This window comes from Protopterus annectens, chromosome 1.part1, assembly GCF_019279795.1.
Source record: "Protopterus annectens isolate FY-2018-M chromosome 1.part1, PAN1.0, whole genome shotgun sequence".
Taxonomy (NCBI): Eukaryota; Metazoa; Chordata; order Ceratodontiformes; family Protopteridae; genus Protopterus; species Protopterus annectens.
In genome coordinates, this window is record NC_056726.1 from 1,972,310,956 (window position 1) to 1,972,335,017 (window position 24,062).

Sequence of the window (24,062 nt, forward strand, 5' to 3'; positions counted from 1 at the left end):
TTTTAGAGAGGACTATAAAATAGTGCTGTAAATTTCATAAATGGACATTTTGCTAGGACAAATTAGTGAGAGCGCAAATGTTAGTTTTGCTGTGTATTTTGATACTATTGCATAAACCTCTTGTAAATATAAGTGCAATTTAAGATATTTGACTGCAGACAATCTAGCAAGTTAAGTAAGTAGTAGCCGAGAATGACTTTGTGTTCTCAACAACTATAATGTAGTACAGTAGAGGGTTTGTGGTGAATTTATAGATTGTCAAACTTGCATATGCAGAAAGGATCAGTGACCAAGTCTTCACCCAAGTATGTGTCTGTATCTGTAACTTAGAAAGAAATTGTCATCTGAACCATTTTTTGTATGGTTAATGAGTAATGTTATACGTGTAAAAATGTTACTACTAGTCAATAGTTGGTTAAACCAAGTGTACATCTTAAAAAATGAGTGGAGTGTAATAACTCTGAATGGTTAATTTTTTAAAAGTATAGAGTCTGATTTTTTTCCATTTTAAATAACTGTGGAAGATGTGGGGAAATGTTCAGCCAGATGTACTGCCCCAAGTACATAACCTTAACAAAGAGAAAAATGCAGGACTAAAAGACAGAGGAAGAGTCAGATAAAACCACTACTGAGTGTTTTCAAAGTACTCTTGGTGTTGGCAGCAAGTGTGTGTTACAGGAAGACTCAGGCAGGTAAAAAGTAATAAAATAAGTCTGCATATAGACTGACAGAGATAAACCACCAAGAGAAACAGGAACTGAGGAAAGGAAGGAGGGATCTCATACTGAACAAAAAGAAAAAAGGGAACCTGTAAAGATTACGTTTCTCTGTACTGCACCAGAGCAGCGACCCAGTCAGAGATGAATCAAGACTCTTAATGGGCAAACGGGTAAAACTATCCCAGTGGAAGAGAAGGAGAAACAAGCCAGTGTCTCTTGTAAGGGAAAATTTAAAGTACAGCAGGAACAATAAAAAGCGGAAAGGCCTGTACTTGTATTATATAACAAAACACAACCCTCACTTCTTGACAGGATACTGAGGGAATGGCTGACTTGGCTGATTTGGTAAAAGCCATGTCAGTTTCAGGAAAAAATTTCTGAGAGGTTGATACTACATAGAGCTAGGAAACACACTGAAAAAGTATAAGGGGAACCCAAAGAACCCAAAGAATGTAATAAACCTTGTACATACCCTAACTTTGAGCTAAAAATGACCAGCTGTAGAATACCCAGAGAGAGGGAACAGACACTGAGCCAGTCATTAATTCCAAATCCTTTTGCAACACTTGTAATGCAGTTAGCACACAGCCACATTTTTGGTGGTCATTTAGGAATGGACAAAATAAAAGTTGTAGTTTTGGCTAGTTTTTATTGGCTTTATATTATGCGATACATGGAGAACTTTTGTGTTGACTTCCAAATGCTCCACCCAAACCAAGATTTAAGAATCCTCTTATACTTTCGCTATTGTGGTGGTTCCTTGTGAATTCATAACAGTGGGCATTGTTGGTTCACTTGTGAAACTAAATAACCATCAGTGTATCACGGCAGTTACTAATGGAGCAAAACCATTTCCTGAACAAAACTGCTCCAAAGAGATAGTGTGAAATCTGTAGCAAAAAAGTGTTGCTAGTGCTCTGATCTAGGGTAGGAATTCCCAAAGGAATTCTTACTCACCAGCAAAACCATTCATATCCTGAGAAATGCATAAACTATGCCAGTTCTTTAAAGTGTAACAGGTAAGGTTCAGTCTTGGGGCCTCTATTTAACATCTTTATTAATGATCTCCACAATGCATCCCAGCAAAGTGCAATAGTTCAGTACACAGATGATTCTACAGTAATCTCCTCTGCTACCAACCTCCCCGAGCTTGTTAAAAATCACTCAAAATGCCTTCACATCCATAGAGACATGGCTAAAATAATGCTCAGCTCCTGCTAACCCCCCAAAAATCTAAGATCCTTTTATTTTCAACTAAAACATCTTCATTGGACTTTAACAACCCAAAATTGAAATAGTAAAAAACGCAAAATTACTAGGTATTACCATTGATGACAAACTTAACTTTGATCAACAAATTCATAATGCATTAAACAAGACCCATTTTAAACTTGGCAAGTTGTAGTGTCACAGACTTTGCCTAGACAAACAGACTAAAATCAGCCTCATAAATACTCTACTTATCCCTTCCTTCCTCTATGGTAGCCCTATTTTCACCAACCTCCACTCATGTCTGATCACCAAATTACAAACATGCTATTATAAAATAGCTAAATTTGCTATAGTGACACCTAATTTGCAAGCACCACTGTCTTTCACTTACTGAACTAAACTGGCTTGAATTCCTCACTACCTTCAGTATACCCAACTAAACCTCACCCATAATTTTTTGTCGCAAAAGCGATACAGTCCACATACACAATTCCCAGTAAATTGCAAAAGAAATTGGGCAGTTTTCACTTCACCAAGAACCATGCAAATTCGAAGCATGAAAAATTCTATTTATTGATCATATATACAAACTCAGCAAGCACTTTCACCTGACTGGGCTTCTTCAAGCCAAAAAAACTGCAGGTTCAAAGTATCCAATAAATACTCTATTCATAGTGACATCACATCCTATGAATTAATTAACAAATAAAATACACATATACTGCATCAAATAAATTATGCACGTTAAAAACAATAAACATTTCCCATAAAAATACATGTACTAAGTTTGGTATGTATAGCGACACAATCTATTTACTAGAAGCCACTAACTTATTACTGCAATACATGTAATAGCACTGAGGAAAATGAATTCATAAAATACAGAGTGAAAAAAGTATGAATACATGGAGCACAGCATGAATAATAACCCAACTATCCCACAAGTTTCCTTCCCTTCAACATAGGTTTTAAGGGCACCCTTTCATTTAACCCGGGTGCCCGATCTGCTCTTAACCTAATTATCCATTTAGTTTCAATCTGTTCAGTGTGATTCATCACATCACCTCTTCTGATAGTGGGTCGATTCACTTGTACAACTAAAAACTTAAAAATATGTTCAGCAGATGTTTCCAGGATTCAGTGCTGTACATGTATTGCAGTAATATCATGCGTTCCGGCCCCAAAACCCGGACAATACCAAGAAGGGAGGAGGGGTATCCATATTCATCAAGGACACCCATACCTCTAGATTGGTGGCAACGCACGATGCATTGGAAACCATCCAGGTGCAATTAACCATAGGCAAGACTGCTCTGCAATTTGTAGCATGTTACAGGCCACCCTCGCGAACTCAGGAACCTCATATGGCCTTCCTGAAAACACTGGAGGGGATAAATGTATCTCCGAACACCATCATACTAGGCGACTTCAACTACCCTAATATAGACTGGGAACACTACTCAAGCCCAAACACTCTAGCCCAAAAGTTCCTGGAATTCATAAACTCAAATGCCATGGAACAACTAGTCACCATCCCCACAAGAGGAGAAAACATACTTGATCTCATCATCACGAACATGGGAGCACAATGTTCAACGCCGGAAGTATACCCCTCACTGGTGAGATCAGATCACAAACTAATCTCGCTGGAGGTCCTCATCCCGCCCCAAACAGAAATAAAAAAGAGCACAGTAGAGAACTTCTCGAAAGCCGACTTCACACTACTAAAGACTAGTGTGGTCTCCTTTAAGGCCCCTGAGCCGTGGGTAAACATTACTCAAACCGCTGAATCACTTACAAATGCCTTCTACCAGCACCTGCAGGGCTGCATGGATCAGGCAATCCCAAGCAAAACAAAGACTCTTTGTACCAAAGGCAAGCGTCCAGTCTGGTGGACCCCAGCCATAAACAAACTCTACAACAAAAGGAGAAAGCTACTACAAGATAGAGCAAAATCCTTAAAAGGTAAGACACCGCTGATTACTATAAGTAAAAAGCTAAGAGCTCTCATAAAATCATCCAAAGCTAATTTTGAGAAAAAAATAGCTAAGGACTCTAAAGACAACCATAAGGCATTCTTCAGCTATGTCAGAAACCTAGGAGGAAACTCCCAGATATGCTCAGAATTAGTTCAAAATGATGTGAAGATTACTGATCCTACAGACATTGCCAACATACTGGCTGACAGGTTCAGTGCAAACTTCTTCCCCCTCCCCCCCTAAAGGAGAGATATCTATACCAAATGATTGTAGCCCCCTAAACATCTCTAACGCCCAGGTGAGAACTGCTCTCTCCAAGGCAAAGAACACAGCATCCATGGGACCTGATGGTGTCCCCGGCTGTGTGCTCCATGAACTCAACGAGGAATTAAACCCACAGTTAGGACAGCTGTTTAATCTTAGTCTCACCTCCGGATACATACCCAGGGAGTGGCGCACAGCGACTGTGGTCCCACTCCACAAAGGCGGTGCCTCCACCGACCCTGGAAATTACCGTCCCATTAGCTTGACAAGCCTTATCTGCAAAGCCGTGGAGAGGATCATAATGGATCTCATAAATAAAGACATAGGGAATTTGCAGACTTTGGATCCAAGCCAGTTTGGCTTTGTCAAAGGCAGATCATGCCTCTTAACCTTGGTTGACTTTTTCGAAACAGTCACCAAGGCCATTGACGAAGGAAAGGCAGTCCATACAGCCTACCTAGACCTGGCGAAGGCTTTCGATACAATACCCCACTCGGGCATCATTGATAAACTCATCAACTTAAATGTAAACCCATACATTACAAGATGGGTTGCAAACTGGCTGAGTGACAGAACCCACAGGGTCAGAGTTGCTGGCGCCATGTCACACTCAAAGCCTGTCACAAGTGGTGTCCCTCAGGGCTCAGTCCTGGGCCCACTCTTGTTTGGCATCTACTTTTCTGAAGTACAAGCAAACACAGGAGGGTTATGGCTGACAAAGTTTGCAGATGACTGCAAACTGGGCGCCTTAGTTGAAAACACATCCGACACGGATATCCTTCAGAAGGGTCTCACAGAAATGGATAACTGGTGCCAGAGCCATGGCCTAAAGTTAAATGCCAAGAAATGCATAGTCATACCCTTCGGGAAAAATAAGGTTACCCCTAGCTACCATATAGGAGGCAATCCCCTGATCACAGAAGAAGTTATCAGGGACCTGGGAACCCAGGTGGACAGTAGCCTTTCATTCGACACCCATATTGCTAAAGTAGTTAGGAAGACCTTCTACATTGCCCACCTTATCATGAAGGGATTCACATCTAGATCAAGGGAAGTCATAGTCTCCCTATACTCATCACTCATCAGACCAATGATCGAGTACAATGCCCCATTCGGAATGTATCTGACCCGACACTTGCAGCAGCTGGAGAGGCCACAAAAGTTCCTCACCAAAAGGATAAAGGGTCTCAAAAATCTGTCTTATGCTGCCCGACTGAAAGAACTCCAGTTATATTCAGTTGCTTACCGCTTGCTCAGAGGTGACCTATGCCTGACATACAAGGCCATGTCAAACCCAGATTTGATGAACATGCTTCATCTCAAAAAATCTAGATCCCTCAGAGCCACAAGGGCGGGAGACTTAAACCTCGACACGGTTATTAATAGGACGTGCTGGAGGGATAGATTCATCACCCAAAGACTCCCTATGCTGTGGAACAAAATCCCGGTTTATGTGAGGCAGAGCACCTCGCTGGCCTTGTTCAAGAGGAATCTTGACCAATGGATGGGGGATCGCAGATACACCCCAGGGGTTACCTCAGTGTCACTGCTCGACAGAGGCACAGCAAAATAATGGGCATAGTTTCTCCAAACTAAAGGGGTGGCGTAAGCCACAAAACTATGGGCTAGGCTTATAAATGCCCTCGGGCAGATAGCCTAGTATGAACCTATGAACCTATAATAAGTTAGTGGCTTCTAGTAAATAGATTGTGTCGCTATATATACCAAACTTAGTATATGTATTTTTATGGGAAATGTATATTGTTTTTAACGTGCATAATTTATTTGATGCAGTATGTTTGTATTTTATTTGTTAATTAATTCATAGGATGTGATGTCACTATGAATAGAGTATTGGATACTTTGAACCTGCAGTTTTTTTGGCTTGAAGAAGCCCAGTCGGGTGAAAGCGCTTGCCGAGTTTGTATATATGATCAATAAATAGAATTTTTTATGCTTCGAATTTGCATTGTTCTTGGTGAAGTGAAAACTGCCTGATTTCTTTTGGAATTTACTGAGAATTGTGTATGTGGACTGTATCGCTTTGCCGACTAATATTCCTGTGCTTGTGTTTTACATTTTTTATTTGGATACGCAGGAACTCAGACTGTTGGGCGGCAGCTTTTGACATTACATTGACTATTTTTATTGCTTGCTGCCCTAGAGTCATGGCAGAGCCAGTCGCACACATCATTGAGTTACCTTATAATCCTTCTAACAGTCGGAATCTTAACAGATTTGAAAGTTGTGTATCCGGGGAAGAGAACCCGGTACTTGCGTATGATGCGGTACGCAATTCCACAGATGATCCGACCGTTGAAGCCAGCTGCAGTGGTTTGTCTACATTGATGAACCAGCTAGAAATGGATTTTATTAAACTAAAGAGGATGCAACTACAACGTCAACATTTTGAAGTTTGTATTGCTCGCAAGATCACACCGAGGGGGCTGCAAGTTTTAAAGATGCCAACTACAGGTACATTGTATCCAGATCTTTTATACAAATGGCAGAAAATTAATATTGACACTAGTGTTAGGTACATGAAGTTATTAAATGAGTATTTCCACCCTGAGGAAGAAGCTTTGAGAGCTAGTATTAAAGAACAACAATGTTTCATTATTGAAACTTATCCAAAGGTAGTGGCTGACAAAAGTGTTGAGAGACTGTTGGACAATGTGTATTTATTTGAAAAGAAGTTGATGGAGCAGAAGCAGAATAAGATTCGAAGGGACACTATCGCTTTTAAGAATGGTCAAGTCTTCACTTGGCCCAAGACTGTTTTTGAGAAAAATGGACATGGGAGACTAGCACATAATAACTCTAAAATCAAAAATGACTTACAAGTGAAATGCAATAAAAGGAATAATTCTAATGTTGAAACTAATAACAGAGATGACCGACTAGGTAGTGATGCCAGTAATGTTATTGTAAATACAGCAATTGTCCATAATGAGGATGGAATGAATGATGTATTACAAACACCTATGTCTTCCTCGGATAGAGGAGGTGATGATGGTAATTTAATAGCTACTCAAACGGATACGACCATAGGCTCTAAGCAGCATTTTAGTATTTCTGATGGGATGGTTAGGAATGAGGTATCAGTAAGAAGGAAGACTAAGAGTAATTCAGGGATTGATTTTGATGGATCAGTGGGCCCTACCCCTTTCCCCATTTCAGTGTTTCAGAGAGGAGGGAGGGACGGATCCATGAGCAGGGGGAGGCAGAAAAGGAGGATGGTAGATGAGGATTATGTGGGACCGACCTTGAAAAAGATGTGGGAAAAGACCACAAGTCGCTGATATGGAATATTTCTAATAGACAGTTAACACAGGATGAAATTGATGTTTTAGAGAAAGGGTCAACTTTTATTCCTTCTGCTAAGAGTGATATAACTGACTCAATAATGGATGTTAAATTATTTGCCCGTAATGTACAGTTGAAATTGGAGTTTGGCAAACCTAGTACGTATGTACCCATTCTTCATCCTTTGTTAGATGCTTTCTCAAAATTGGTAGAGGAAGACTTGTATAAACATGATATGAACAACAAACAAAGGAGGTGGTATGGCAACTTACTTCCTAAACAGAGAGTTGCTTTGAAAGTGCTTAGGAATGACCTTAACATAGTCATTAGACCGACCGATAAAGGAGGTCCTGTTGTTATCATGGATAGATGCAGTTGTGTCTAGCATGGAGCAGATGCTTAGTGATTCTCAGGTTTATTACCTCGTAACATCTAACCAAGTATGTAGAATTATTAATAGAGTATCAGACTTAATACTAGGTCTTTTGTACAGCAATATGATTAGTGAACAGCTGTATAACTTCTTTGTAGATGATCATCCATTAATACCTAACATACAAGGTATGCCCAAAATACATAAACATTTTACTCACCCACCTATGAGACCTATCGTTGCTGGGAGAGGTTGGGTTACGGAACCAGTATCTTTATATTTAGAATCTAAACTCAGGCCAGTAGTTAATAAACACTCATATATATTAAAGGATACTAAACAGTTTTTATTGATGCTGTATAATAGGATGCCGAAATTGCCTATTAATTTATCATATTGGTTGGTCACCTTGGATGTTCAGTCCTTATTTACTGTCATTCCCAGTATTCTCAACTCCTCTGAGCTACAGCTACCATGAGCTACCTCCCTGGGACATTGGGAGGAGAAGCCTCAGGAAACCCCAGTTCGGGGTACCCATTCTTCTGAGTCTTCCTCAGATATACCCACTGAAGAACCTCCTCAGAAGAAGGCTTGCAAGAGGAAGCGCAAAGACTCTCCTGAAGAGTCTTTTGACCAAAGACATGGACTACGATGATGGGGAGGGGGTCCCTATGGCCACCTCTGGAAGTATTAAAACAGCGGGGTGGCTGGAAGCCTTCCAACCCTTCTTCAGAGGAGTCTGTGTTCCTGCAGGCTTTTCGCTCCCGGCCTTTTACCTCTTGGGTGACCCCACCTACCGACGAGTTAATCCAGCTCGTCATGCAGCATGCTTGGCAGAACCCTGACTCTATTGAGGCCATTCCCTGGAGACCTGATAAGACCCCCCCCCCCGTAAGAGCATCCACACTGGTCCAGAGGTTTGCAAGTTGATGCTATGTTGGCAGCCACTAAAAAGGATCTAACGGAGGAAAGTCCTGCTGTTCACCTGCCCAACAGGGAGTCGTGGGCTGTGGACAGGTTGGGGAAACAAGTCTTTGCTTCAACGACCTTTGTTGTCAGGTCCCTGAACTACTTGGCACATTTCACGAGGCTCCAAAGAGATTTGATTACCGAACTTTCTGGATCCCTCGCAGGTCAAGTTTCTGATGAGGCACGGGACAAGGTTACCTCTCAACTTGCCACCCTTGAATCTATTTCCAATTCATCCATAAGGCTGCTCTCCCATGCAACTGATGGGGCGGCTAGAGCTGCGGGTGCAGGCATAGTCATGAGGCGTCATGTCTGGATGTGCATCTCTGACCTCGCGGACTCCTTCAAGTCCTCCTTTTTGAATGCCCCTATTGAACCATCTTCCTTATTTGGTTCTAAAGTGAATGACATGCTGGCCAGATGCGAGCAAGATGGAAAAGTCTCTGTCTGCCATTGGCCTACTTTTTCCAAGCCTCAAAATTATTCTTCCAGGAACCACAGGAGTGAGAAAATCTGGCACAAGAAATCTCAGGATCCTTTCCATAACGCACATAGCAAGGATTCCCCCAGAGGCAGAGGGGGTTCCAATGGGGAACGACGCCCCTTTAGAGGGAGAGGGGGACCCTTCTCTGGGCGGTCTTGTCAATGCTCCTGAAGCGTTGCCCAATTGCTTTCCTCTGGAAGCAGTCTGGGCTCATTTTTCTCTGCAGCAAACTGCCTGGCACTGTATTACAAACGATCGATGGGTGCAGAGAATAATCTCCAGAGGCTACTACATCCCTCTACCCCCCCGTCCAAAACCTGCAAAGAACTTTCCCGATGTTCCACCCAATCAAAGGGAAGAAGTGGCTTCAGTGATAAGAAAGCTGCATCAAAAAAGAGTTATCCAACCAGTCCCTCCAGACCAATGTGGATCCGGGTTTTACTCGAGATTCTTTTTAGTGCCATAAAAGACTGGGGACTAGAGACCCATTCTGGATCTCAGCCATTTAAACAAATCAGTTGTACAAACCAAGTTCCCATTTTTAAGGGAGGATGTTTGGATCTGCTCGATAGACCTCCGGGATGTGTATTACCACATCAAAATGGACAAATGCTCCAGGAGTTTCCTTTGCTTCCAGCTAGGAGCCAATCATTACCATTTTCGAGCCCTGCCATTCGGTCTCTCAACGGCCCCCAGAGTGTTCATGAAATGTCTAGCAGTGATGACAACTCATCTGAGACTTCAAGGATTCCAGGTGTTTCCATATTTAGACGATTGGCTCCTCTCTGCCCCCACCAAGCATCTTCTGGCTATGGCCCTCCGATACACCCTTTCACTAGCGGTGTCCCTAGGCATCACTGTACATTGGGAGAAATCCAACTTAGAACCTACCCAACAGCTGGAATTTATAGGGGAAGTTTTCGATACCCGATCCTGCCTGCTATCTCTGCCGGCTCACAGACTTCAGAGGTTAAGCTCGCAAGTACCTGTGATACTTTGTCAAAAAAAAGGTATCAGCAAGGGAAGTTCTCCAGGTTCTGGGGTCCATGGCTGCAGCCATTCCGATAGCTCCTCTGCCAATTTTACACATTAGACTGTTACAGTGGCTCCTATTGTCCCAGTGGTTTTCAAGTCATCATCCCCTAAACTCTTGCAAGCAAGATCTCCTCTGTTGGATGAGGCCAGATGCAGAACTTTGGTGTCGCCCCTTTCAGACCCCTCAACCCAACGCCACTGTGACCACGGACATTTCCCTGATAGGGTGGGAGGCCATTTTCAGGAAAAGACTGTCCAAGGCACGTGGTCGAATTTAGAGGCCAACCTGCATACTAGTGTTCTGGAATTAAGAGTGGTGCTATTAGCATTGCAGACATTACATCTGCTTCTTCCCCGTGGAACGATTGCAATTCAGTCAGACAATATGTCAGTAGTCTGGTACATCAGCAAGCAAGGAGGAACCAAATCTTACCCCTTATGTCGAGAGGCCATGAGAATTTGTCACTGGGCGATAGCTTCCAACTGCTTTCTTATTGAAATCCACATCCCAGGGAGTTACAATGTGATTGCGGACAGGTTGAGCAGATGTATTCTCCTTCCACACAAGTGGTCTCTCAGTCCAAAAGTGACAGCAGAAATTTTCAGCCGATGGGGCCAGGCCTGCTGTGACCTATTTGCCTTCCCTTCAAACAACAAATGCAGCAGCTATTTTGCCCTCTTTCCCCCCAGAGGGGGGAGTCCCAGAGAAACACTCTGACTCATGATTGGCCCACGGGTCTCCTCTACGCTTATCCCCCAATTCCCTTGACACCTCTATTCTTAAAGAAAGCCACTCAGTTGAGATGCAAGGTGATCCTTATTGCCCCATTATGGCCTCGTCAAGTGTGGTTCTCCTTCCTCCGGCCTCATCTGTTACAGCCTCCATGGATCCCTCACCCCCAAGGGTTGACTCACCTAAATCTGTCCACTCTCAAGCTGATGGCTTGTTTTTTCCACTTCTCTTAGTCACCAGGCAGGAAGCCCTTTCCTCATCTGTTCACAATATCATTCTGGCCTCCCATAAACCATCCACCAGAAAACTTTACAGAGATAAATGGAAAAGGTTCTCTCTTTGGTCTAAAGAACGGATGCTAGATCCCTTCTCAGCCCCGGTCTCTGTCATCCTTCAATACCTTTCTGAGTTCTTTGAAAACGGAGCATCACCCTCTACCATATGAGTCCATTTAGCAGCATTTTCCAATTTTCATAATGGAGTACAGGGCATCCCAATTACGTCCATTCGCCTGTGCAAAACCTTTCTCAAAGGAGTGTTTCACAGCAGACCTCCAATTAGGCGTCCCTTAGAGACATGGAATCTTTCTTTAGTACTGCAGTCTCTCTCTCAACCCCCTTTTGAGCCTGCTGCAAAATGTGATCTCAAATTTCTCTCATGGAAATCTCTCTTTGGTAGCTGTCACTTCAGCTAGATGGATCTCAGAATTACAGGCCTTGTGCATCGAGAGATCGTACCTGATATTTCATAAAGACAGACTATCTCTATGTACTAATCCATCCTTTCTCCCCAAAGTGGTTTCTGATTTTTCTGTGAACCAATCCATTGAGCTCTCAGTGTTTTTCCTGAACTATCCTAATAAAGGAGAATACTGGTAACACTCCTTGGATGTGCATAGGCAACTATGTTTTAACCTTGATGGGACTAAATCTATACGCAAGACAGACCAACTTTTTATTTCCTTCCCTGGCCCAAGGATAGGATATGCTGTGTCAAAAGTCACTTTATCAAAGTGGCTCAGAAATTGTATTTCTTTTTCATACTCGAGTACAAATGAGCCAAGACCTCACAATATCAAAGCACATTTAACTAGAGCTATAGCAACCTCTGTAGCTTTTCACTCCAGAGCCTCTATGGACGACAGTTGCGCAGCAGCCATTTGGGCTAAACCACACACTTTCATCAAACAAGTTGGATATGGTCTCCACGGGAAGAGCAGCCTTCGGCTCAATGGTTCTCAGGAATGTTCTTCCATAAGGGCCACCCAGGTTTCTCAGGTAGCTTGGGATTCTGTCCCATCAGTGATGAATGGAAAGAAGATTAACAGCATCAGATAAAGAAGTTGTCTTACCATAAAGTTCCATCTGTGTTGTTGTTCTTCCATTCATCATATCCCACCCTCTGTCCCCCACCAAATGCTCCTGGTGGAACTCACGGTTCCTTGTGGTGTGTCAGGGTTTTTGCACAGAAATGGCATCTGCTTTATTTCTATATGTCTTATGCAAATTCGATCTGAGGTAACAGTGAGAAGGGCATAGTGGGTAGCAGCTTGGCTCAAGAGTTTTTGGTGTACACGAGCTTGGTATTTGGCCGATAGAGAAATTGAAGTTCAGTTTTAGCCAAAATAAAAATAAATATAACACAGGTTATATACAGAGGCACACAGAATCAGTGTATTTAGATATAGACTTAAACAGCACTTAGTGAGCCTTGTTATTTGCAGAAAATTATTTTTCTCTTAATTTGCAGTAGATCATTGAACAGTTGTTAATCTTAAAAAGATCAGCTTGCCTCTTGTGCTATCAAGTTTAGCTGTCTTTATTTAAGGTAGTTATTTTGCCCCCAGATTGATTTATCTTAATTAATTACAGGCTATGCAGTTTCAAATTGAAGGAAGTAGGGCATCCCTAATGAGAGGGTACATATTTAAGATATATATATATATCATACCTCTCAACCTGGAAACATCAAAAATCTGGACAAGGCCCATGAAAAATAGGTACAAATCTGTACGCTGATTAACGTCTAATTTGCATACATAATTACATAGCCCCACCCACTCCGATGGAATTGTGGGATACCAACTTTCAAATGCAAACTGAAGAACAGACAACCAAAATATGGCACCAGAGTCCACCTGCAGCCATTCCAATGTCCCATTACCTGGCTATTTCACTCCATTTACCATAAACACTAATGTATACATACTGCTTTACTTCTACAATGATTATTTGGATTTTATTTTTACATTTTACAACACAACAATGCAGAAACACTAACAGACATCATCTGGTAAACAAAGCAATACTGTCTCACAATGAAAATAGGCTTGACATTAAAACTTCTCTGCCCTTGAAACTCACATTCATTGAAAAAGCATTGAAACAAACACCACATCCAAAGAAAATGCATCTGGCCAGTGCTGGATAAAGATTATCTTTGGGCTGTTTTCAAATGGCCCCTTGCACACAAAACAAGAAACATACAAGCCTTCTGTTAGGAGCTGCTGCAGAAGAGGTTTCTGCCTTTACTTGACTTAACGGGGAGTGGAGGGAAATAATTAATTAGTTCCTGAATCCAAAAATAGAGGAAGCATCTAACTTTAGAAATATTGTACTTCAAATTTGAGATGGTTAGTAAAGAAGTCTATTCCTTGGTGTGACTCAGAGAAATAATCCATTGAAAAATGTTGTTTAGTGGTCATTCATGCATTAGGTATGTATGTTTAGGAAACTCACCAAGAAATACTTATGTCCTGATAGATAAACTAACACTACAAAAAATGTTATACTGAATTGATTAATCACTGCAAGGTCAACATTAAAAAAAAAAAACTTTACTGATCAGTGTTAAAAAGAAACATATGTAAAATCTTCCGAAAACAAATATGAATAACATTCTCTTACTATTCCTATTACCCTAATCAGTAAAAAAATCACATTTCATCTTGATAACACATTGTTCTTAATTTGGTGCTAATGTAACACAGAGCATTATGTTCTAGTAGTTTTTATTTATCAGAGCATTTCCCATAAACTAAGTTCATATGTTTATCTTGCTTATATCAAGTACCTGATCTACCAATGACAGCAGGAGTAAATGGAAGCATCTTATCAAAGACAGTAAAATTAAGACATCATCTTCTGACCTCTAACCTTCGTTCATCCCCATTCATCCCATACTGCCCATAAGCATGTTAAATGCACTTAGCTCATTTCCTAAACTGTTACATTTTTACTATTCTCTTTCCAGCAACCTTCTCATTTTGTGATGTTCACCTTCAACAGATGATTCCATTCAACTTCCTCTAGACCCTATATCAGTGTACAAACCCTCATGGCTGACACATTCTCTTTAAAAAATACATCGCTGCAAATCTTTTCTCATCTTTCCCATCACTGCCAGTCTTTAGGTTTATATTGCATTTCAAAGATTATTTAAATCATCTGCTTCCCAGAAATGTCCTCAGTGTTATGTGATGGCCTTTATAATCATAAGATATTGTTCTCCTTAAATGAGAACATCGAGTGCAGCTCTTGCATGCTACCAATGAGCCATATATCTGTTATTCTTACAATATTGTGAAATATTACATTTGCCTCGCTATCCTGACCTTGCTATCATCAGCCATTTCATCTAGCCTGCTCATTAGAAACTCAACAAGCCATGTTTGCAACAAAGATTTGAAAAGACCATTAACATACAGTGCGACTCAATTTCTATTTTATTTTTCCATTCTCAGCTTGACATTTATAGCAATTAACACAACTCAGTTTCACATATTCACTTTACTAGTTCTCAGTTTTCCTTCCACATCGTCAACCAACTAATTCACTCTCTATTCCCTTACCAAGGCCACAGAATGCTACGTATTTACAATTTTACATAACCTTCTTGGGAATTATCAATCACCCATCCAAAAAATGCATTGTTATATCCAGTTAATGCTGTTTTGTCTTGTTCTTCTACTTAGCAACATTAACCACATACAATACATACATTTCATATGCATAGTTTAATCCTTAATATTGACAGTCTTAACTTCCTCTATTGAAAATCTTTACTTTATATCTTCCATAAATACATGACTAACACAGGTTTGTATATGAAAGTATGGCTTCCTATTCAAGCTGCAATTTAATGTTATGTTCACTAAGTCACTCCAAGACCAGACTCCGGAGAACCCCGAAAATGGGTAGGATTATCCACGTCCAAACCCGTCCGAAAATGGAACTACCAATACCAGGGCCATAGACACAAATGATTTCCATGACAGAACCAGAGTCCGGTGGGCAGTTTTTTGGCTACAACAGGTGAGTCTAACCATGACTCGAACTGTTTTATAGATCCAGTGGACAGAAAAAGAAAAATACAGCTTTCAGATATTGAAATGGCAATAAACACACACAATGAAAGCTTTCTGCTTTTGGAAACAACTTGAATTTGTTCCCTTTCTAAACAAGAACTGCTTCACTCCTTCTCTCTAATAATACAGCCCACTTTAGGTTCCTCTGTGCTTAAAATGTTAAGATCTGACTCAGAGAAGTGAACTCATGATGGGAGGGGTTTGTTGGCTGTAATTCACAAAACTCGGAGCGAGTAAGAGAAAGAGTCGGCCCCTTACTCCAATTTGTGCTAATAAACTGGGCAGTTTAGGGGTGGGAGCAGTACTAAGAAACAATTATTTAATTTTAAAGCCGTACTGTACATGAAAAGTACAATCCTTGCTGGATGCGGCATAAAAACACCCCCCTAGTTTCTCCTATATTACTGCCCGAGTAAAGCAAATTAGTTACATGACACCTAAACTGTTAATAATACTACAGCAAATGTGTTTTTGCTAAGGCCCTTCCCTTTTGCCCTTAAAGCACATTTTCCTCATTTGGTTTCTTAGGTAGGGGCTGGAATTACTTTTCTTACGTTTGGAAAACTGGGTGGCCCTACTACTATGGTCCAGCTCGGTTTCCTATACAACCTGAGGAATTAAAAGTTCTGGTACAGCAAACCTCAACATTCCATTAGTTTCAGAGATAATGTATGGCGAAGTGTAGTTAGATGGATAGTGTGCAAGAACTTCGATCAGATTGAAACATATTCAGCAGTTGTAATAAAAGGCATATATATACACACACACACACACACACACACACACACACACACACACACACACACACACACACCTTTCCTTACCCGAGTCTTGTTTTCCCTGAAACGAGTAGTTCCTCTTCCTGTGTCGTTCCAGCTTTGCCATTATACCTGCTTGTAAGTTCCTATGCCATTCCAGCTTTGCAATTCTGCCATTATCACAGGCAAACAAGTTCCTCTCCTCTGCCGTAAACAAGTGCTGCTGTTTCCCCATTCCCGCCCGCTCACAATTCAATTTCAGCCAGCTGGAAATGATGACGTGAGCTCCTTAAGCTCAGTTCAAACTGGCTGGTAGCCTGACAGAGCTGACGTTGTCGCGCACGAGATGACGTCGGCTCCAACAGCGTGAAAATTAAAAAAAATAATGCAAAAAAATCGGAAATGAAGGGGTGCCACTCGGGAATTGTGGCACCCCTTCATTTGGACCCCAAAACTCGATAAAAAACGAGTGATTCGGTACGGGTTGGGAGGTATGATATATATATATATATATATATATATATATATATATATATATATATATATATACATATACATATACTCACACACACACACACATATATATATATATATATATAAAATGGTTTTACTTCTAAGTTTCAAAGCTTCGAATTTCTTATGGTTGAGACCTTACGATTGAAGTTTTGAAACTTTGAACCATTTAAATATAGATCACCATACAGCTCAGAACTGTATATTTACTGATGTTCTTCATGTTTCACTGTTGCATTCTTCACCTGTGTGTTATCCGTGCTGTGGTTGCCCTCGGCCGGCCCGAATACCAGAGTCAATGTTTTTGTGCACCGGCTGCTATTGCCTGTAGTCTGACATCAGGTCATCAGTACTATAAAGCAAGGCAGAAGACATCATTACATCAGTCTTTCTTGCCGTGTAGCCTGTAGCAGAAGCAGTTTGCACGAGTGCCGGTCGGTCACTACCAGAAGTCGAATTTCAGCTGAAAACGTTTAAAGCTACATACCCTATTGGGGACCCTTTTTTCTTGCTCTAACTGATGTCCGAAAAAGTTAATATTTGCCTCACCTGTGGAAAGCAGATCCCACACTGAGACTTTCACTCTTATTGCATCACTTGTTTAGGCCCAGACCACAATGTCCCTCGTTGCCAGTTCTGTGCCCTATTTAATGCGAGAACCATTCGCCGTAGAGTTCTTTTTGTAGATGATTACTTTCATATTCTATCTTCGAATTCCGATATGGCTTCCATTAGCCAACCTTCCACCAACATTCTGAAGAAACGTAAAGATAAAGACAAGGCCACACAAGGCTAAGCCTTCCGACGATATTACTGCCAAGCAAGTCATCAGTTCTCTGGAATTCAGTGAGGCGCTTTCGCAGCCCCTGATGCCCAACTCGCTTTCTACACAGGCCTCTGCCAAGACCCTTTCAGAGTCCGGTATCCCTCAGAAATCTACTTCGACTTCCGAGCCTTTGGCTGTCTCTCCCTTGGTTGGGTCCAGAGCCGTGACACAGACACCTGCTTCTGAGGAGGCCATTCGCACTAACAATTCTAGACAAAAAAATGTCTACTTTTCTGACTACAGTTTCTGAGAGAGACAGATTCTCTTAGGCCTTGAAGCCAGGCCACTCCTAGGAAATCTACTTCTAGCCACCATCTTATTTCTGCTCCCCCACCCCAAGATCAAATGCTTAAAATGCCAGAGGATTTCATCACCCTTATCCGAGGTACTCAAGCCCCCACTCCTAAAAGGAAAAGGGTTCTTTCTCCAGAAATTATAACAGACCAGGAGTCTAAGTATCCTGATTACTCTGCCTTTGAAGAGGAACAACAGCCCTTAATTGTTTGAGGATTCAGGTGCAGAGGAATTCATCCTCTCTGCCTCCCCTCCAGAGGACCTCTCCTTCGAGGAACCCTTCACTCCCTCAGGGAGCATTTTCAATAGGAATCTCAGGACTACCCACAGTCAAAGAAATTACTTTGAAAGTTTCTGGACCTGCCCCAGCACAGACCCCTGACCAGAAGTGGTGGATGATGTTTTCCTTGAATCCCCGGATGCCCTGCCTCCTGCCCCTAAACCTGACGGGTACTACAGAGTACCAGATTCTCACAAATACCTGTACAGGAACCCTGCTGCAGTCCCTGAGGTCATTACACAGGGACCCAAAGGAGCTAAGACTAGTTTTGCCAAGACTCCTCTACCTTCTGACAAAGACTCCAGAGCTCTGGACAGGTGGGGTAAGAAAGTATAGACCTCTACAACCTTAGCTATCAGAGCATTCATTTGTCAGTTCCATATGTTAAAACAACACCTTAGAACAATTGAAACAGAAGATTGCTTCCTCCCCTGATGGTGCCAACTCAAAAGAGCTGGCAGAATTACTACACTCTGCTTGTCAAGTGGACAAGCACTCATTACAATGTGGATATGATGCTCCAGAAGCCTCTAGCAGGGCAGCAGTGACAGGATCTGTTATTAGAAGACATGCATGGCTGAAGGAACAACCTCTCCCTTATCGTGTTAAGTCTAAACTTATTGGTGCACCTCTAGATAAGGAACACCTATTTGGCGAAAAAGCAGAAGAGGTGCTTAAAAAGATGGAAGACGAAGCAAAATCTCTGCAAACAGAAAAAGATTTCTTTCAAGTTCAACCACCCAGATTCAGCAGGAACTTCCCCTCTAAACACTGGGCCTTTCCTTCTCCCAGTAGACAGGACCAAAGTAAACCCCGCAGGGACAGGACATCCAGGCCCCCATCCCAGGGCCAGCAAAGTAACAAACAATGGACCACTTCATCCTCCAAGGCAGGGAGTTCTAAGCCAAGTTTCTATGGTAAGCACTCACAATGACTCTCCCTCCCCCCTCTGCCCTCCTTTCACTCATCTAAAACTAGGAGGAAGGCTCACCCTCTTCAAGGACAATTGGGTCTCTATAACCAAGGACCAATGGGTATTAAAAATCATTTCTCAGGGATACAGATTTTCCTTCAGCGAACTCCCGATTCCAAGAGGGTACCCAGACCTCTCCCAAACCAGTGGGCAGAGGCATTAAAACAGGTAAAAACTCTTAATATCCCAAGGGACAGTAGAACCTGTCCCACCAGAGCAAACAGGAAAAGGTTTTTACTCCAGACTGTTCCTTGTTCCCAGAAAAGAGGGCACTTGGGGCCCCATCCTGGATCTATCCAAACAGAACACCACCTTGGTGGTCCCCATATTCAGAATGCTAACCTTGCAGCAGCTCCTGCCTGTGCTCGCTCAGAATGCCTGGCTGGTGACACGAGACCTAAACGATGCCTACCTCCACACCCCCATCAGGGAATCATGCAGAAAATTCCTGCACTTCAGAGCAGGCAATCAGCACTTTCAGTTCTCTGCACTGCCCTTTGGCTTATCTACTACTCCCAGAGTATACACCAAATGATTGGCCTCTGCTATAGCTTTCTGCAGACAGAGAAATATACAGATTTGCCCTCAACTGGATGACTGCCTCATTCAGCCAAAGAAAAATTACTCCAGGACCTTGTCTTTGTCAAGAAACTCCTGACTTCCCTAGGGTTCACCATCAACGGAAAAAAAAATCAAAGCAAAACTCCACCAGGAAAATTGTTTTCCTGGGAGCTGTGCTAGACACAGCAACCCTAATGGCCTTCCTATCCCCAGAAAAGCAGTTTCTTGCCTCTCTACTCAAACAGTTGGCTTCCAGAAGTCACTTCACTGTGAGGAAGTTCCTGCAAGCCCTGGGATATATGGCATCTTGCATCCTCCTTATCCCTCTCACCAGGCTTCACATGAGAACGATTCAGTGGTACTTAAAGAACCCTTGGTGTTGGCACTCTCAGTCCCAAGAGACCACCCTCCCACTGATCCTTTGCATAAGGGACAAATTTCTTTTGGGCAGAGGCCTGTGCCATGAACAAAGGTCTTCCTTCATCCTCCGCCCTTCTGGACAGACAATCACCACCAAAGCCTCAGACATAGCTTGGGGTGCTCAGCTAGCAGGCAGGTGTACCAAAGGTCTTTGGAATGTCCAGCACCTCCACTTGCACATCAACCAGAAAGAAATGATGGCCATGCAAAATGCTCTGGCTTCCTTCCAACTCCATCTCAGGCCAGGGGTCCTCCTTATAAAAACAGACAACACCATAGTTATGTGGTACATCAACAAGCAGGAGGGCATCCAGTGCAGGTAGCCCTGAGTCTGTGGCTTACAGCCACCTCCATGAGACTACACCTAATTGCCCAGTACTTACCAGGGATCAGCAACACACTGGCAGACCACCTAAGCAAAAATTACTGGAGCCCCCACGAATGGCAGCTCCACAGAGAAATCTTTCTGCAAATCACCCAGGAGTGGGGGACCCCAGAGGTGGACTGCTTTGCCTCACATCTCAGCCACCAGCTACACAAGTTTTGCACCAGGGAGTATCACCTCCTAGCATGGAAGTTGAATACCTTGACCTTCCCAAGGTTTTGATCAAAATAAAAGAGGAGACCAAAGGCCATCCTCATCACTCCAGATTGGCCCAGATAACATTGGTTCCCCTTACTACGCAGTCTGATCCTACAGCCCCCCAAGCTGCTTCCCCTAAGGTCAGATCTCTTGATCCAGGAGAGGGGGAAGGTACTACACCCAGACCTACAGACTTTCAAACTTTCAGCATGGCTCATACACTAAAAACTAACAAGAAGTAACTGTTAAGCAAACAGGTCCTGGACATCATCACAGAGGCCAGAAGGCCCAATACAAGAAAATCTTATGCAGGAAAATGGAAAAGATTCTGCTCCTGGAAGCAATCAAAAGGAGTCAGTACTTCCCACCTCCCTCCTCCTGGATTACTTATCATAGTTGCTCAGTAGTGGCCTCTCTTTCTCCTCTATTAAAATCCATGCCTTGGCCATCTCTGCCCATTATGATTCAGACCCACCCCTTTCTCTCATCAATTGGTTAAGCAATTCCTCAGAGGGGCTTCTAATATCAGGCCTCCCAGAAGACCTCCTACTCCACCCTGGGACCTGAATTATGTGTTAGAAAAACTACTCTTACATCTTTTCGAACCTGCCACTTCAACAGAATTGAAATACCTCTCCTGGAAGACTGCCTTCCTACTAGCTATCACCTCTACCAGAAGGGTCTCAGAACTTCAAGCTCTCATGGCGGTTGAGCCCTTCATAATTTTCCATGCAGACAGAGTCTCCCTGAGGATTAATCCCTCCTTTATGACAAAGGTGGTATCTGATGTGACCCTTAACCAGGTCATCCACCTGCCCACCTTCTTTCCCAACCCCCCAAAATAAGCAGGAAAGAATTCTGCACTCATTAGATGTGCACAGACAACTCGGATACTGTCTGGACCACACTAAACCATTCAGAAAAACTGAGCGGCTTCTTGTAAGCTTTGCCCTAGGGGCAGAGGGGAAGCCCATATCCAAACAAATCATTTCCAAATGGATTTCACACTGTATTCATTTCTGCTACAGACTACATAGGAAACCCCTCCCTAGGTCAATCCGTACCCACTCCACTAGGGCAACCTCCACTTCCACTGCCTTCCTCAGAGGAGTACCTACCAGGGAGATAGTAGAAGTGGCCACCTGGACCTCTGTCCATACCTTTATAAAGCATTACCACTTTCCTCTCTTAGAAGTCTAGGGCAGGGTTTGCTTCTGCAATTCTGCAGGGCCCTCCTGTCTCATACGTAGGACTCTATCCTTCCTTTCACCCTTTACCTCAGCTTTGGGAATCCTCCCACAGGTGATGACTGCAACAGTGAAACAGAAGAACATAGTACAGTTGTGTACACTTACATAAATGTAGATGTTCAAGTGTATTCACTGTTGCAGTCTTGGTTTCCCTTCCTCCATCCCCCTTTTCTCATCTTCCCCTGGGGGGGGACATGCTTCCCAGGGTGGCTGTTAGCCACCAGGACCACTTCTCTCATTTCCCTTGTGCTTCTGATGGGCTAGGGCAAGAAAAACTGATGTAAGGATGTCTGCTGCCTTGCTTTATAATACTGATGACCTGATGTCAGACTACAGGTGACAGCAGCCGGTGCACAAAAACATTGACTCTGGTATTCAGGCCAGCCAAGGGCTACCACAGCAGGGATAACCCATAGGTGATGACTGCAACAAGTGAATACACTCGAACATCTACATTTACGGCAAGTGTACACAACTGTACTTTTTCCTCACTGTAATGTGATCTTGGAGTTAGTGTATTTTATTAGCAGAGGGTGTGGTGGGTGCATGGAGGGCTTGCCCCCCTGTAAAAACGTAAAAAAGCATTTTTTGTTTTTATTTATTTATTTTTTTATTTAAATTTCAGAGTTTCAAAACTTTGATCTTATGGTCTCTTCCATAAGAAATTCAAAGTTTTAAAACTTTGAAATTTAGAAGTAGACCCATATATGTTATCCTAATCCTATTTGAAAAAATATTTACATTCCCCCAAATAATACTTCTTTCTTTTTATTTTTAACCCTCATATGAAGATTTTTAAACTGTTTTTCCTAACTTTCACTATTGTCTGATAGAAATAGATTTTTTTTCTTATACCCCTTTGCATTGTTTACCTGAGCCATATCTATGCCCTATCAAGGGCAGAAGTACCATTAATATTCTAATGGCAATAAATGCTGTCTGATATGTGTTCATAGGTAAGTACTAGGCTATCTGCCCAAGGACATTTATAAGCCTAGCCAGAGTGTGTTAGCTTTCGCCACCCCCTTAGATTAGTTCCCTGTGACTCTGATCAGCAGAGCCATTAGTTCCCTGTGCCTCTGTCCAGCAGAGCCACTGCAGTCATCCCCGGGATAAATTTTCTGTTTCCCATCCACCTGTCAAGGCTTCTCTTGAGTGCTAGTGAGGGGCTCTGCCTGATGTATATTGGAATTTTGTTCCAAAGCATGGGGAGTCTCTGGGTCAGGAATCTATCCCTCCAGCACGTCCTATTTAACATTGTGGTAAGGTTTACATCCCTAGAGCGTGTGGCTCTCAGGGTTTGGGTATTTTTTAGGTGGAGCATATCCATCAATTCTGGGTTGGACATGGTCTTGTATGTCAGGCATAGATCACCTCTGAGTAAGCAGTATGCAACCAAGTACAGCTGGAGTTTCTTTAGTTGGGCTGCATAGGTCATCTGTTTGAGACCAGTAATCCTGTTGGTGAGGTACTTCTGTGGTCTTTCCAGCTGTTACAGGTGTCTTGTAAGGTACATCCCAAATGGGGCATTGTATTCTATAATGGGTCTAATAAGTGATGAGTAGAAAGGCACAATAACCTCCTTTTGATCTGGATGCAAACCCTTTTGAGATTAGGTGGGCCACATAGAAGGATTTTCTAACCACCTTGGCAATATTATTATCAAAGGAGAGATTACTATCTACTTGGGTCCCCAGATCCCTTATTACTTTTTCTGTATTTAGGGGACTACTACCTATGTGGTAGTTTGCGGGTACTTTGCTTTTTCCAAAGGGGATGACTATGCACTTTTTGGCATTCAGCTTGAGACCATGATTTTGACACCAGGTATCCGTCTCAGTGAGACCCTTCTGGAGGGTGTCTGTATCAGCCAGAGAATCAATTATGGCCCCTAGTTTGCAGTCGTCTGCGAACTTGGTCAGCCAAAGTCCTCCTGTGCTTGCCTGTACCTCTGAGAAGTATATACGGAACAGGAGGGGTCCTAGGACCGAACCCTGGGGGACGCCACTTGTAACTGGTTTAGAGTCTGACCTAGAGTCTGCAACTCTCACCGTGTGGGTTCTGTCCATGAGCCAATTTGCAACCCATCTCATGATGTAGGGGTTATGTTCAGGTTGGTGAGCTTGTGTATAATACCAGAATAGGGAATGGTGTTGAAAGCCTT

General features: G+C 42.6%; 1 protein-coding gene across 1 annotated transcript in view; it reads left to right on the plus strand.

Moving 5' to 3' along the window:
- LOC122813118 (uncharacterized protein KIAA1841-like) overlaps positions 1-24,062 on the plus strand; it is a 1,352,705-nt gene that overhangs the window by 258,893 nt on the left and 1,069,750 nt on the right. The gene's annotated exons all lie outside the window — the stretch shown is intronic.